Here is a 17935-nt window from a genome sequence, read left to right as displayed (position 1 = left end):
AACATAAATTGACCAAGGCAATAGGCCAAATGACAAGAGAGAAGTTCCTAAGTCCAAACAGGTTTCCTCCTGAGTTGTTCAACTGCGCAAAATCACAATTTATGGGTCTACTGAGGTCAATATTGAACAGGGTCTAGCGAGAGGTCAGCTTATCTTGGGATCTCTGTATAATGATGATTGTCATGATCCATAAGAAGGGAAAGCCCAAAGAAGAATGTGCTTCCTATTGGCCTAGCTGTCTTCTGGAAACAAACATTTTGTTGAAGGTCTATGCTGTTCACCTTATGCAGGTTGCTGACCCACTGGTCCCAGAGCAATCAGGCTTTATGTCCTAAAGGGTGACCAGACATAATCTCTGTGGGCTAACCAGCTGCCTAGTGCATTACTACCAGCTTGATGAGCCAGCACTCTTCCTTTCTTTGGATAATAAACATGCTATGGCTCTTGTGAGTGCCCTTATCTCATGGCTATACTGAAAGGAATAGGGATTGGTAGAAGGTTTTTATCCTGGGTAGGATTATTCTACAAAGAACAGGTGGCTAGAGTCAAAATGAATGCAGCCTTATCTATAGACTTCCTCCTTGGTAAGGACACTCAAAGGGGTGCTGTTCTCCCCTGTGCTGTTCACACTGGTGATTGAACACCTGGCAAGCTGGAGTGAACAGATGCATGTATTTGTGGCGTAAGATACGACCAAGTGTGAAAGGATGTCATATCCCTTTATGCAGATGACATCCTGCTGTACCTAGCAGATCCAGACCATGCAATGGCTGGGGTGCTGGAGATTCTGGAGGTGTTTGGCTCATTCTCGGGGATGCAAATTAACTGGCATAGGGACATTATGGCCCATAGTTATACTTTTTAGTGCCGCATTTGCGTAATTTATGACACAAATGCGGCACAAACGCACAAAATACAATTATATTTTGTAAGTGTGCGCCACTTTTGCATCAAAAAATGACACAAATGCGGCGCTAAGAAAGTATAAATATGGGCCTATATTTCCAGTCTCCAATGGGATTGGGTGGGACCTGGCACCCCCCTCTGACATCCCAACCCAGGGGGTTTAAATATTTGGGAAAATTTGTTACAAAAGTCTGGGACTTGTTCCTGGCAAAAAAAACCTAGGTAATATTTTTTAATTGTACAAATCATACATGGAATGCTGGAAAAAGCTGCCACTCTCCGCGATGGTCAAAGCAGCCCTCTATAAAAATATTTACTTCCCAAAATGTCTTTATGTCCTACAAAACACTCCATTTTAGGTTCCTGAAGAGTTCTTTCAGGAAGTGGCAGATGTCAAGCAAGGCTTGCACAACATTGAGGAAAGCCTGGTTGTCCCTCACTGGGAAACTGATGGACGGGGATATAGCCCTCCTTGACTTATGTTTGTATGTCTGGGCCTTCTCTTCCCAGAAAGAACCCTTGGTGATGGCTGACAGACATTCAATGAGCTTTGAGGGCTAGTTCTGACAAGTGTAGTGTAGAAAGGGGATGATTCAAATGCCAGAGCCTGTCTCTGTGGTGGTCGAGATCTGGCACAAAGCAACCAAAGCCCTGGGATGGAGAGGTAGACAAACATTTAAAACCCTGCTATGGGCCTCCATCTTGTTGAGGGGATTCGGAGCCATTGAGGATCATGAAAAATGGGACCCGATAAGATTATCGAAGGTAGGGAATGTCTGGAAGAGCCAAGAGATTATAAAGTTCCCTGAGTTAACAGACCAGTTTGAACTGTTGTGAGAGAGCGTATTTTGATATTACATATTATTGACGTGAAATGCTTATGTCTAACAATGCTGTATTAATAAAACATTTATTAATAGCGTATTCATAAAAATGGAGAATCGTTCACATGTATAAACTAATGTCAACTGTAAGGAATAATCGTTTATAGTTTGCCTAACTGAGCACATTAAAACGTATAAAACTGCATTCATTAAACTCGTATATCTTAAGTTAGCATTAGCAGAAGCTGTGTAGCTCTCATATTAAAGGCGTATTTTTCCTGTTTCTTCAGTGTGCAGAACTTGCAAACGACCATAACCCAGCTATTGTTCTCTCTGTATTAGTTCGTAACATAGGGATAATTTCCCATCCGCATGCTAACATCTTTTAGTATAAAATGATTGTGCTTCGAAACATTTGTAGATACTTCCAAGGACAATGAGACGAGGGAACGAGAACTTTTAACCTGAGACGTGTGCCAAGCTGATGAAGTAACCCCGGATATGCCACCTACGAAAGACCGATTATGAAGACCAATCAGAAGACGATATATTATCGAGAGATGACAAATGCATGACTTAATGTATAATTTGATAGGTTAACAATGATGGGGTGTACTGACTAACCAATAGAATTTTGGGGGAATGAATTACTAGAAAGGGATAAAAACCCATGACACAGGAAATAACCAGACATTAGGTAGGGAATGATATTGATTACATCCCGAAACTCTGTCACACTATTCTGTGATTTGAGACTTAGACAAACCATCCTTGCCCATATTACTGCCCCTTACACTTTTCTCCTTAAGAAGAGAGTGTCTCTTGCCTCTAACTTAGATAGACTGACGGCGATCTAACTGATGTCCTGAAGACGAAGACTGATCCTGAATGCTGACTTAATCAGAGGAGGGTAATTATATAAAATTGCTAATGAGAACTCATTTTGCCTTTCTTTCTAGGTACCAACTGCTGTATGTTTTGATAGAGACCTTAGTTAGATGTTTTCCAAATTGGTGTTCAAAATTATTTTGCATGACGCCTAACATGCTAATGCTAATTAGAGGTTAGATGAGGTATTCACTCTGACTGACAACTGACGTGACTGGCGTGGTGCTATGCTGAACTAGTATCTTAGAAAGTTCGATGTGTAATAAACTACTTATATCTATCTGATTGTCTATGCTACTGATCTTTGCATTATCAAATGCTTATTGTGGTTGTCATCTTGTAATCGTGCTTACATGTTTATTGACTTTGAGATTATTGCCTTTTACTACTAGATTGTAATCAATAGGGAATAAAATGTATTAACTCCATTAAGGTGTGGTTATTCATGACTGAAGGGTCATGGTTGCGTCGAATGTTCGTTAATGTCTAAAGTGAGAGGTGTTTTGATGTTAAACGTTGACAATGATATCGAGATATTGATTGATATTTTATTTAGTTATCTCGTCCTACGGTGTCTCACCACTGGGCCCAACGATTCATTGGCCTAAAACGAGTCCTGATGTGTATAAATTGACATAGACGGACGCGTTAACAGTTCTGAGACCACAAATTAACTATTCCCAACTACATAACTGTAACTCTGAACATAGGCATGTTTGGTATTAAACATGGTGGGATCATACCACAAGGCATTGGTGGTATGATTCCATGCACTCTGGGGGCTGTTTAGAGGACCCCCAGTATTGCCATTTCAGCCTTCTGAGGTTTTCCAGGGAGCTTCAGCTGCTGCCACCTCGCAGACAGGTTTCGCCCTCCTGTTGCTTGAAAAGCTCGAGTCCAGGAAGGCAGAACAAAGGATTTCCTTTGGGATAGGGGTGTTACACCCTCTCCCTTTGGAAATATGTGTTACAGGCTTGGGAGGGGTAGCCTCCCCAAGCCACTGGAAATGCTTTGAAGGGCACATTTGGTGCCCTCCTTGCATAAACCACTCTACTCTGTTTCAGGGACCCCCAGTCCCTGCTCTGGCACCAAACTGGACAAAGGAAAGGGGAGTGACCCTGGGTTTTGCCGGCCTGGAACCCTGGGAGCATCTGAGTTGCCAGTGCCAGCAGGTGACATCAGAGCCCTCCCCTGATAGGTACTTACCTGGTTAGGTGACCAATCCCACTTTCAGGGCTATTTAGGGTCTCTCCTTTGGGCGGTCCTCTATTCCAGCTGTCCCACTTTGGTGGAGGTAAGACCTTGCCTTCCCAAGCAAAACAGTACCCCCTTGCACCGCGTCTTTGGCAGCTCCCCAGGATTATTGGCATCCTTCCTCCAAGTCCTTCATGCATCTTGGAGCTCTGGCCCCCAGCACTCTATTCTGCAACGCACAACTTCCTGATTGGTTCTCCAGCTGTGTGGGAGCCTTTGTCTAGTGCTGCAAGGGCCTCTTCTGCACCCTCATCGTGTGGGACTCCTGTGTGTGTTGTCTGGTGTTCTGTGGGCTTTCTGTGTTGCTGAGGGCCTCCTCTGACTCCTCCTCATGGGTAGAGTACACCTGATCCTTCCTGATCCCGGGCAGCACCATTTTCTGCTAACCTCAAGCTTTGCATGTGCCAAGGCTTATTGGCAGACTCCGACGATGCAAACCCGACTGCAATCCTCCATCTGGCGTGGGACATAACTTACACCCTTCAGGAACCCAACTTCATCTTCTTGGGTACAGTATTGACTCTTCTTCTTTGCCGATGGGTCTCCTTTTGCACCTTCATCCGGGTTAGCAGGGGCTCCTGCTCTTCCTGGACTCTTCTGTGCTTCTTCGACTTGGTCCCCTTCTTCAACAGGTCTTCTTGTCCAGGAATCCACTATTGGTGTCTCGCAGTCTCTTCTGGGTTTTGCAATATTCTTCTGTCCTTCTTTCTGTGTGTTCTAGCAAACTTACTGTGATTTACTCTTGCTTTCCCAGGCACTGAGGTGGGTTCTGGTACTTACCTTTAAGCTTTGTAATTACTCCCAGCTCCCCTCGACACACTACACTTGCCCAGGTGGGAGACTGACTTTCGCATTCCACTTTCTTAGTATATGTTTGTGCTCCACCTGGCCCATTTCTAACTACTGTGATTTTCACTAACTGCACTGTTTTCTAACTGTTTTATGCCTATTATTCACACTAGTGTATATAATTTGTGTATTACGTACCTCCTAAGGGAGTATAGTCTCTATGGTATTTTTGGTATTTGTGTCACCAAAATAAAGCTCTTTTATTTTTGTAACACTGAACATTTTCTTTCATGTGTGTGAGTACTGCGTGACTACAGTGGTATTGCATGAGCTTTGTATGTCTCCTAAATAAGCCTTGGCTGCTGATCCACAGCTACCTCTTGAGAGCCTGGTTTCTAACTCTGCCTACACTACACTAATAGGGGCTCAATTTTAATTGTTGTAGATAGGTGGCCAGTTTCTACCCAGTTGTATGAAAATCAGTAAAAATCAGTAAAGCGATTTGAAAAAACATGTTGCCATTATAGCTAGTGTGTCATTTCCATAACCACACCATGATTGTTTGTATCTGTACCATGGATTTCCATCATTAAATGGATACCTTGCACTTCCAAAGGTCATTTTATCATATAGAAGAACCCAGCAGAAAACTATCATAAGTGCTCCCTGCAATATGGTTGAGCCCATCCTGGTTAAAACCCAGAGGATGAAGCATGCCACTTATAGATTGGGAAATAGTTTTAAAGAAGGACCTTTTAGGATTCTTTGTGGGTTCCCTCTCATGGCTCACTTTGATTATGTGTGTAAGCTCACTGACATGGGGTTAATATGATATCTTTTCTGTGTGTAGAATGATGGTAGCCTATGTCAAGGAAATGTCTCTTTCCCCCTGATTACTTAACTTCCAATGGCATCTCAGTTGTAGGAACTATAATGTTAAATAAAGTTTGAAAGCTTAGGTCTGACAAATTTTTTCCAAGAAGAGGCTTGAGTGACAGAATCATTCCATCACGTTCAGGCACTTGTCACTGTTACTATTTGAGGAATATACTGTGCAGGATCAGGAAGATAAAGTGGTGGAACTTGGGGCCAGATGTATGAACAACTTTTCCAGTTTCAAACAGCCAATTGGGCTGTTTGAAACTGGAAAAATTATTTTTGACATGTTCCAAAGGCAAAATGCGACTTGGTAACTTGTTCCCAAATCACATTTTCTTTTTGCTATTCAATGGTAAGAAGTGGTGTGTTTAGGGCATCCCTTCCTAATACCGAATCACACTTGTATGTATGAATGTTTTGCGACTGGTATGCATTTGCAAACACTGATACTTTACAGACTCCTTGAAGGAGGTGATAACCATTTGCTAACAGGAAGGGGTCCCTTAGGGACCCCTTCCCTTTTGTGAATGGGGATGCCAACATTTTTTAAGAGCAGTCAGTGGTCCCACAGATCACTGCCTACTCTTACAAATTTGAAAAAAACTTTTCATTTTTTTTAAAATTCAGCCCATTTTTCTTTAAGGGAAATGGGCTGCATTACAAAAAATGCTTTAGTTATAAAACAATCACAGATATGGTGGTCTGCTGACCCCAGCAGGCCACCATCCCTGTGATTGTGGCCATTCCCAAATGGGTAAGAATTTGTTACCTGCTTCATGAATGTTAATGAGGCAGGTTACTTGCAAACCATAAGGTAATCACAAATAGTGTCTGAAACACTGCAGCACATTGCAGTATGGGATTTTCTAATAGCCAAAAGCAAAAATGAATTATTAGGAAATCGCAAACCACTTTTTAGTACATCTGGCCCTTTCCTGTCTCTTTGACTCCATGCTTTTCAGTTTGCTATTGATCTAGCATCTTTAGTGTGGAATTCTCTTAGACATTTTGCCTTCACTACCTTTTTTTGCTGAACTTGTTTTGTTGCTATTAGGACTCTATTCACTTTACGTCTGCTAACCAGTGATACAGTGCTTGTGCTCTCTCTCTTAACATGATAAAATTTTAATTGGCACTTATAATTTACTTACAAGCCCCTACTACATGGTGCTGCATGTACCCCATACCTGTAAATTAAATTAAATGCTAAAGTGTGAAGCAGCACTCTTTGGGCCGCCCACTAATGCAGCACTAAAACAGGTTTCAGGCCTGTCACCATATCCTGTAGTGGAATTTTAAAGTGCCATTTTTACCTGGCAAATATAACCCTTTCAAGGCCTAAACAGTCTTTTAAATAATGATGTCACCCCTATGGTAGGTCTTGAATGCTCACTGGGATAGGATTTCATATTTAAAAAGTAGAACATGTGTTAAGTTTCTCATATCCTGACAGTGAAAAACTCCCAAAGTCATGTTTCATTGTATTTATGCTCCCATAGCCTAAATCTGGATTACCTTATTACACTTAATAAGTAGTAACTTCAGTTTGGGAGCAGGTAGCGAAATACTTTTTACACTTCATTGAATTGTAATTCAAAATCCCCTTAATCGGTACGATTTGATTTCAATTTACAAATTTGAAAATAGTATTTTAAGAAATCTACAATTTGTCTACCTAAATCAAATGTGCCTTTCTGCTAGTGCCCAGGAGCACATAAGTGTGTTCTCTCCTGACAAGGAAGGTTTGTGGGCTATACTCCCTTGCTAAGCTTCAGAGGGTAGCCTGAGGTCTGTGCCATCCTTTCATGACTTAGGAGCTTCCAACTCTATTACTGACAAATGCAACTGACACCTTGGCCAGCCTGCCCTATGTTACCTTAGGCAGGGTAGCCAAGCCCATGGAAATTGGCAGAATTGTTCAGAACCAGTATAGTTAGAAAAAGAAATGGAAGCCCCCACACAGGCTGGGTCTGGGTGTAAAAGAGGCACCTTCAGAACCTCTTATCAGAATCTGTGGAAGATTTAGAAAAAGGATTGACCTGATGACTAAAAATAGAAAACTGGACCTGCTTGCATTGGACCCAGGATTGCCAGAAGTGACTCAAAGGGTCAGTTGTCTAAACTCCAGTTTGAGCCATAGGAACACAATAAGCTTCCATTGGCCTTCCCTGCAATTTCAAAGCTGACCGGCACTAACTGAACCTGACTGAGATCTGCTCTCATCTCTTCAGGAGTGTGCCCTGTTCTCCAAGAGATGCCTCCTCAAGACCCGGAACCTTGACTAGCATCAGAGTGTTTCCTCCTGTTTCAAAACTGCAAAGATTAAACTATAGGTGAATATCCAGAACTTCGCATCAACAGCTACCACCTGTGTCTCGCACCACGGCTAAGTTCCAGTGGTGACCTACTCATTGAACCAACAATGATCTCCATGTGGCTCCCACCATCTCAGGGCTCTGTCTGAGGCTCTTCGCATATGTGCCAGGTATGAGAACTGAACTCAAAATGTGAAGCCTCTTGTAACGGTACACACAACTAAGAGTGCGCAGAACTCACATAGTTTCACTCTGTAGAATTCCACAGAGTTACAAAAAACCTGGGCATAAAATATGTAGCTCACACTGCTCGTGCTGCAATTCAACACTGGTGGCAAGAGCAGCACTGAAAATCAGTGCAAATGGCACCATGCATTGCACAAGAGTGTGGCCACTGCAGCTGATTTTGTTACGGCTTGAGTATAAAATCTACTCAAGCAGCAGCAAATCTACTCGAACTGAAGCCCTCTGACCATGAGTGTTCGTGAAAGCTGGCGACTGCCCATATTAGAAAATCACACTAGGGGAAGCCAAGTCAGGTTCGCCAGCTAGCATATTCTGGCACATGGTGGGAGAAAAATTGTGCTGTGGGTGATTGGTAGAATTTGTCCAGAACTCTCAATTAAAGATTAATGCAGAGTTACCAACAATTCCACCAATTCTAGGGATGGAACAGAATATTTTGCCCACCCCTATACACCCACACACACAACTCACGATTTGTAATGGTTGAGATGGGGACAGTTGTCATTTCTCAAAGTTCCTAAATAACTAAAATAAATAAGTACATAAATAAATATGTTTTTCGTATATTTACAATCTAGGGTGAAACATAGAAAGAACACATAGAAAGTTACAATTCTTGAAGAAATGCTGAAAAGATAATTGTTAGAAATTGGGTCTTTGGTTGACAGTCAGGTTACCCCCTGTTAAAGCAAGGACCCTCACTCTAGTCAGGGTAAAAGAGAATCACCCTCAGCTAACCTCTGCTTACCCACTTGGTAGCTTGGCAGAGCAGTAGGCTTAACTTCAGAGTGCAAAAGGTGTAAAGTATTTGTACCAACACACAGAGTAACTTAATGAAAACACTACAAAATGAGACAACACCAATTTAAAAAATAGGAAATATTTATCTAAACAAAACAAGACCAAAAATGACAAAAATCCAACATACACAAGTCAAGTTATGAATTTTTAAAGATTAAACTTAGAAATAGCACTTAGAAACATGAAATGTTTCGATGAGGTGTTAACACGGCGTCATGACGGAGTCATTCTCAACAATTCAACACCAGCGGCGCAGGACACGGAGTCGCGTAGACCCGCAGGTACAGTACCGCAGAGACGGGGATCGTGGCGTCTGTGTGAATCTGCGCACTTCGAGCGGCATTGATCACGATGTGGTGCGGCAACTTCCATGGAGTCACGGACTTTGGCAGGGCTGCAGCTGTGTTGGGCCTGCCAAGGTCGTCACGTTCCAGTGAAGATCACGTAGTCGGTTGCAGGCGACGTCACCGGATTCCACAGCGGCATCGGTCCAGAGTCGTCCAAAGTCGATTTCCTTGGATTTTTACCAGCTTTCCTTTCAAGGGCCCAGGGACTGGATAGGGCACCACTTGTCAGAGCAGGAGTCTCTCAAGAGACTCCAGGTTCTGGTAGAGAGAAGTCTTTGCTGTCCGTGAGACTTCAAGCAACAGGAGGCAACCTCTAAATCAAGCCCTTGGAGATTTCGTCACAAGATGGAAGGCACACAAAGTCCAGTCTTTGACCTCTTACTCTGGCAGAAACAGCAACTGCAGGATAGCTCCACAAAGCACAGTTACAGGCAGGGCAGCTCTTAGTCCAGGCAGAGGTTTCTCTTGTTTACAGAAGTGTTCTAAAGTCTGTGGTTTTGGGTGCCCTTCATATACCCAGTTTCTCCTTTGAAGTAGGCCTACTTCAAAGTAAAGTCTCTTTTGAATGTGAAATCCTGCCTTCCCCAGGCCAGGCCCCAGACACTCACCAGGAAGTTGGAGACTGTACTGTGTGAGGGCAGACACAGCCCTTTCAGGTGCGAGTGACCACTCCTCCCCTCCCTCCTAGCACAGATGGCTCATCAGTATATGCAGGCTACACCCCTGTCCCTTTGTGTCACTGTCTAGTGTGAGGTGCGACCAGCCCAACTGTCAAACTGACCCAGACAGGGAATCCACAAACAGGCAGAGTCACAGAAATCGTATCAGCAAGAAAATGCTCACTTTCTAAAAGTGGCATTCTCAAACATCGTAAAATCAACTTTGCTAAAAGATGTATTTTTAAATTGTGAGCTCAGAGACCTCAAACTCCACATGTCCATCCTCTCCCACAGGGAATCTACACTTCTATCAGATTTAAAGGTAGCCCCCATGTTAACCTACGAGAGGGACAGGCCTTGCAACAGTGAAAAAACAAATTTGACAATATTTCACTGTCAGGACATATAAAACACATTACTATATGTCCTACCTTAACCATACACTGCACCATGCCCTTGGGGCTATATAGGGCCTACCTCGGGGGTATCTGACATGTAAGAACAGGGAAGGTTTAGGCCTGGCAAGTGGGGACACTTGCCAAGTCGAATTTACAGTTAAAACTGCACACACAGACACTGCAGTGGCAGGTCTGAGACATGATTACAGAGCTACTTATGTGGGTGGCAAAATGAGTGCTGCAGGCCCACTAGTAGCATTTGATTTAGAGGCCCTGGCACCTCTAGTGCACTGTACTAGGGACTTACTAATAAATCAAATATGCCAATCATGGATAAGCCAATTACATACACATCTTGTAAAGGAGCACTTGCACTTTAGCACTGGTTAGCAGTGGTAAAGTGCCCAAAGTAACAAAAACAGCAACAACCTGGGGAGCAGAGGCAAACAGTTAAGGGAGACCACGCCAAGGATGAAAAAGTCTAGCAATAATACTATTGTTGTCAGGGAGTAACAAATTACTGATACATTTATCTAGGTATTTTAAATAGAATCACGTGTTATCTATGCAATGGGCAAGGCTTTTACACTTCCCGGGGGCAAATATCAAAATTTATTTTGAAACGTTAAACATTGTTATTAATTACAGAATAAAAAATATAAGACTTGTATTGTGCATGTATCCCTTTCACTTGTATCCCTAACTGTGATGATGTGTGGCTATTTTCAGATTGTCCTCTAGCATCGTTAGTTTCTCTTTGTCTTTTCCCTTGTGTATGCACCTGGTGCCATGACACCCCCTCTTCAATTGCAGTGGTATTCAGTTTAGCTGAGTTTTGTCAACCATCCTAACTTTTCTTTATTTAATTTTCATGGCTTTAATTTGTGCTCTGGATTGACATGAAGGTGAAGGCATTCAGCATTCATTAACCAGGTTATGGAACACTCCTTATAACACATCAATGAGTAGCTCAACAGGCACATGATCTTAAATTATGGTATTCAATTTATATAAACTCACATTTATGAGGACAAGTCTTTGTCTCCTAACCACAATCTAAACAAGAACATATAATTTGTGTTTTTAAACATTAAGAATACTCTCTAACCTTTGTACTAGCTTGAAACTGAATGCAATCTGTATATATGCCACATTGGGAAACAACCTTAACAGTTGAGTCTTTACCATGCAAATGCCATTGACATGTAGCCTTTACCACACACATAAGTACCATACAGGTAAGTATTTGTGCCCTTATGACACATGCCTTTAGCACTCAGTTTTTTTTAAAATAGCATAATTATCTAATGAGCATTATGTTATTTTAAAGGGGTTCAGGTGCAGGCAGTGATACATAGAGGTAAGGATAATTTTAGGTTTTAGAGGTGGGCAGTGGTTAAGGAAGGTAAGAATAATTTTAGGGCTTGGGGTAGAAATTGCTAGCCCCTTGCAAGCCACTTGCTTGCTGTCCCCAGACATGGTCAGGCTTGTTAGGCTGGTAAATATTTCTCATTGAAAGCAGCTTAAATGGTGAATGAGTTTCCTTGTTATCTAAGATTCCTCTCTTACTGAAATTCAGATAGGCCTTAAAGATCTGGCTTTTTAATAACTAGTGTCTGTCTGTTGCTTTGATCTTGTCTATTGCTTAGTTTCCAGCACCAGGACATCTCCTGATGTAATTATTATGCTTTGGAATAATCCTTGGAGGGTCTCTATAGTTCAAAAGAGGTACATGCAAGAATTGAGTGGTGGAATGAATCTACAATGACTAGTCTTAATGAATCCACACTGATACCAGTATTTGATTTATTTTGACAGGCACCCAGAGGACACCTTTGAGGTTCCCCCTGAAACCTGCTAGATGACCCCCTGGAGGTGAGAGCCTCTGTACTCCGAGGTCAGAAACAATGCCTGCTCTGGCAGGAGGTGTTATCACCTTAGCCCACAGTGTGGCTGGTAAATTTGCATACCAAGACCAAGGACTTCAAAGTCCCTGCTGCCTTTGGTATGCGATTCCACTTCCCACAGACCCAAGAGAGGCAATTCTCTGCTCAGAGACTCATTTGGCACCAGGACAGGCTGGAGAATTAGCTGTGTATGAGGCGTGTTGTACTGCCAGTCTCGCCACACAACAAGGGATACAAGCCTGAAGTGAAAATGGAATTAGGAATTCCTCCATCTTGTGTATGATACATATAGGATTTCTGGGACAGCTTGATTTCCACTCCCCAAAGGAAGAGATCAACTAGGCGGTATATTGGCCTCAGAGGTAAGTCGCCCATAGGCTACAGGCTTTCAGTCCACTCAATGCCCTTCCATTGAGTATTCAGGGGACTCCCTGACACCAGCCATTACGATTCGCTGTACTAAAGAAGAAGAAAGACCAGAAGAGCCCTAAATGCAAGACCTGAGGAGCAGCAACTGACTGCCTGCAGTCCTCGACAATTGCGCCAAATACAATTCATCCTGCAGCTGTTCTGCCTCCAAAAGCCTGGGAGGACAGCTACCACTTAAAGAAGTAACCAGGATCTCCCGTGGATTAGCAGAGCTGCTTCCCTGCACCCTGGAGCCACCAAGAAAAACTCATAAGGACTCGGACCACCAAAACCAGACACTGCCACTGCACCACTGTACCAGTGCACCCTAGTCTGAGTTGAAGTGGGCCAGTGGTGCCAGCATGATCCCCAGGTTTTCCAGAGCCAAAGCCCACCTTGGGCAGCCTCTTTCTGCAACCTCCTCCAATCATGAACATCCCCTGCTCTGGAATCCAGTGCCAAAAGACACCACTGCACCCAAGCCCCACAGCCCGAGGAGTAGAGGGTCAGTGGTGTCCCTAGCTGTCTGAGGATGTCAAGGGTCAAGCCCCCCCATGGGTGCCCCTGAACTGGCCATCCAGCCCCTACTTTCAGCCCCTTTCTAAACAGTCCTTTCACCATTGGAGTGAACAGGACAGCCAGTGCAGTAACACTTCCCTGCACTGGGGCATCCCAGAGTCCCTGAGGTGACCTGTTGGTGTGGTCTCGGACATTGCCCCATACTCACCATAAGTCCAGAAGAACAGTCCTGTAAATCGTTGCCAAGTATCAGTATGCAGTGTCTATTTCTTTACCACAGGATAACATTAGGGTGCCCGAGGATGAAAAGCACCTCTGTACCGGACACCTCTGTGCCTCCCAACAGTGACCTGTTGGCGCTGCTTTAGACCTTGCCCCATACTTACCTTAAAATCAGAAGAACAGCACTGTAAGTTGTTGTTTATTGCCTGAATGCAGCATATGTCTTTTCACCATAGGATAACATTACCGCTCCAGAAATAGCACTGTGTTGATTTTTCAAACCTGAAAAATTTGATAATCTTGGTATCTAAATTCATATAAAAAAATAAGTGTTATTTTTAGAAATTGGTGTCATATTTCTTTATTGGGTGTGTGACTCCTTACTGGCTCTGTGTGTGCAGCAAATGCTTAACACAGTCCTCTACTAAGCCTAACTGCTCACCCACACTGCCACAAAGAAGAGCTTTTAGAGTTATTATTTAAAGCCTGTCAGCCAATAAGGGTCACCCTGTACTATCTCCATAGTGACCCTTCCATTGGTTCACCACATAGATAGCCAGCTTCCTACATTGGCGGCACAGCGGTGAGATACAAGGCTTTGCATTTGCTGTACCACTCTGTCAATAACTGTTAACACTACAGAATCCACAATTGACTTTAGTTGCCAAAAATATTTTTGAACTTTTTGAACATTTTCTAGATTTCTATTCTAAACTGATAGAGCCTTCTGTTAAATCCCCCAGTTAAAAAGGTTACTAGGTAGTTAAGCCTAAAAACTGTTTAGAATTTTGGGTAAGTTCTAAAAAGGTCCCAACTGATCTAAAACATGTCAGCCTCCAGGGATAGAGCTGATGAGCTCAACCTCACCACTTACCTGAATCTTTCTTTGAAGGAGCTCAAAGACCTTTGCAAGCCTTGAAAGATTGTACCTGGGCCTTGACAAAAGCACAACTCCAGGAGTTGCTAGCCTAGTTTGATTATGCCCAAGCACTACAAGAAAACACTGACCATCCAGAGGATGACCCAGACAGTGAATATGAGACTGTAAACAGTACTAATATGGAAGGCTTCCTTTCCAATACTCCAATACCCTGGAGGGCGAGGAGAAGGGTACCTGGAGGTCAACAAGGCTCTTCCAGGCCCAGAGAAAGACCAGAGGATCCACATTTAGAGGTGGAGTAACTAGCCAAAATCTTGGACATAGAAAAGGAAAGGGCTGAGTTGGGCCTCGGATCCATCTCTGGTGGCAGCAAAATTTTAAATAGGGAGAAAGATTAAGTTGTTGACCTTAAACTAACCAAAGGGATTGTCCCCAAATATGTTGAGGATGACGACATAACCATGTGATTTTCTGTCTCACCAGAAACACTGGGACTTTCTACCCTGGGAGCTGTTTTCAGGCAAGTTCAGGGATAGACTCCTGACACTTTTGGGCAGGCTAGGAGTTCAGTGGATGCTTTTCACCGTCCGCTGAACTTCCGAGAGGGAGGTTGTTCCCACACTGGCTACCTCCCCACCTGACCCATTAAGAGTTTCCCGCTAGGCTGGTGGGCGGAAACTTAGGTTTCTGCCTGGCAGACTAGCAGGAAACAGGCTACAGCATTGTCTCCAGCTCTTCATCGAGCCAGTGGCAAGGCTGTAGCCAGCAGTGTGCACCAGCAGACAGACCAAAGCAGACAGTGATCATTGCGACAGTGCTAGGCAGGAGGGCCCCTACATTGCCCATGCCAAGTGCATGGGCATTGCAGGTGCCCCCCTGTGGCTGGCAGAGAACAACATTGTAATCTGCAGGGCAGCTCTGCCTTGGCGGATTAGGATCTCTGCCACCGCTAGACGGCTGGGATCCAAGATCAGACATCAGACTGTCAGGGTTGTTATGTGGTGGTCAGACTGCCGCATAGGCGGTGGCCTAGACCGCCACCACGAGTGTGGCGGTCATAAACCGCCACACTCGTAATGAGGGCTTTAGTGAGGCAGATGCTGAGTCCTATGACCTCATAAAGGAGACTCTAATTGAGGGCTTTGGACACACCACTGAGGAGTATAGAATTAAGTTCAGACTCATAAAACTTTGAGTAGCACCTGGGTAGATTTTGTTGACTTTTCAGTCAAGACATAAGGGGTAGTTTTAAGAGCCCCTAGTGCCAACAAAGTGTCACTTTTCGTGATGCTCTGGTGGTGCTAAGTAGTGCTCCATATTTACAAGAAGGTCTAACACCACTTTTTATGGTGTTACGCCTCCTTGTAAATATGGACCCCTGCAACTCAGTTTTCTGCATCAGAGAGGCGTGCAATGGGTGGTGCTGTGGGCATTCCACCGCCAACACCCATTGGTTTTGACGCTGCCTCAGATTTACGAGTTGCCATGAACCAGAGGCTGCGCTAAAAACTAACACCACCCCAGGGGTGGCTTTAGCATGGCAGATCCAGGAGGAGTGCTTTTATTCCCCCTCTATGTTTGCTTTTTGCATGTGTGCTGCATTCTGCAGCACACATAAAAGAAGCACAATGCCATGGACAATTGTTTACGTGCAGGAAGAGACACCTTCCTGCACATAAACAATCACTCCCCTCAATGCAGACACCCTTGCACTATGGTGCAAGGATGCATGCATTGGCGCAGGCAGCTTAATTCAGTGCCAGCACATGGGGAAACACAGGGGTGCACTGTATTCCTCTAAATATGGCACACCCCTGTGTTTCAAAAGTGGCGCAGCGTGGCTCTGCTATTTTTGGAGCAGCACCACGCTGCACCACTTTAGCATAAACCTGGGCCTAGGTGGCTGGTTAAAAAAAAGCTGTCAAGGTGGAGAACTGCGAAGGGCTGTACAGTTTGATTATCAAGGAACACATTTGGTCAAACTTTACATCAGAAACGTTACATCAACATCTAGTAGATACACATACATAGCTTTCTAGTACCAGAGAACTGGCTAAAAAGGCTGATGAATGGGTTAGGGATAGGATTCCAAAAAAACAATAGTGGGAGACCCCAGGAAAGGGGGGTTAGGCCCACAGATGGGAAAAGAAGGAGGTGGTAAGCCCTCCGAAGAAGTTCTTTCAGGGACCCAGGCCCCTAAAAAAACAGGATTGTGCATCCCACGCCACCTCTAGTGCTAAACAGAGTATTGGGGATCATAAGCGCAAAAAGTTCTAGAAGGTAGGCGCTGCTTTGACTGTCAGCTGGTTAGGCACTACAGAGGGAACTCAACTTGTCCCAAGAAAAAGGTAGGCACTGAGGTTGTCAGTGTAGTCTTGGAGGAGTGCTGCTCGGATGAGGAGATCCTTCTAGTCTTTAACTGGGAAGGAGGACCAGAAGGTGAGCTGGTGACTCCAGAGGGAAGCAAACACTTCCATCACATACAGTTAGTAAATGGGAAAGATGGGCAACTTTTAGAAAAAAATCCAGTCAGCTAAGGAGATTCTGCTCCAATAAGGAAGAACTCCTGGTAAAGCCTCACCTGCCGCACAAAAAGTCCTTGCTAGTCATACATCTGTTCAACTGGAGGTTGTGGCCCCTCAGCTGACAGAAAGGGAAGAAGAAGAGTATTTTCTACAAACTGTAGTAACCTCCCACTCAAAACCAGCAGGAGGAACCCCTGAACCCAAAGAAACCTGTTCCCTAACCTATCCACCTCTCACTGGGGAGCTAAAGGTGTGGTTCCCGGTACTGACAGCTATCAGTAGTCTCTGCTGGGATTTAGCCTTTATGGCTGCACTGTCCTTGGCATGGTGGTCTGACCCCATGTCAAATAGCAAGCTAGCCCCCCTGACCCTACTGGTCATGGTAGGGCTACTCCAGTTACAGATAACCTCTGTGGGTAAGCTGGATGTTGCCCTGGCTAAGAGAGAGTTAGCAGAGGTAGATACCTCTAACTCTAAGGAAAGGAGAAAAAAGAACTAGGTCTGGTTCAGTTTAAAATGGGTCCTAATAATGTTGGAATAGGTCAACTGCCCTGAGGAAGTGACCTTGATAGGGGGTGTGAGGCAGAGTATGCCTTGCAATAGAATAACCAGTTTCCTTACTCTTCCTCGCCTGACACACTAGGAAATCTCACCCATATGTGGGATGAGTCACCTGGGCATGTGGGCTGGGGAAGGGGGGGTGTAGGCAACTGGGCATTTCTGCAGATGCCCCCCACACTTTTTGTCCCCTTTTAGGACAACTAGATGCTGATTTTTTATGCTTCCAGTGCACTGAGGCCTACTAAACAGACCTCAATGCCAGTGCTCTTTCCTTAAACATCCCTGTCAGTCCCTCGTAAATAGTACCCCTGTTACCTAGGGCATGGGTACTAGGGTGGGTCCCTAAGTGCTGCAGCGTTCTTTATGCCACCCTAAGGGACCCACACACAAATTGCTCACATCCTGCCATTGCCGACTGCATGGCAGGGTGCAAACCCTGAGTGAAAACACTACATGGTACACACAATGTGTGCCATAATATGGTCACTGTATGCATTATATGTTAGTCACCCCTACAGCAGGGCTTAGAAGCCCTAAGAACCTGTCATGACTAGGTCCAATCCTAGACATTGCAAGTGACCAGGCAGCCATCTCAACCATGTATTGG

This window comes from Pleurodeles waltl, chromosome 1_2 (assembly GCF_031143425.1).
Source record: "Pleurodeles waltl isolate 20211129_DDA chromosome 1_2, aPleWal1.hap1.20221129, whole genome shotgun sequence".
Classification (NCBI taxonomy): domain Eukaryota; kingdom Metazoa; phylum Chordata; class Amphibia; order Caudata; family Salamandridae; genus Pleurodeles; species Pleurodeles waltl.
The sequence above is the reverse complement of the archived record's forward strand: the minus strand, read 5'-3'. Positions refer to the sequence as shown.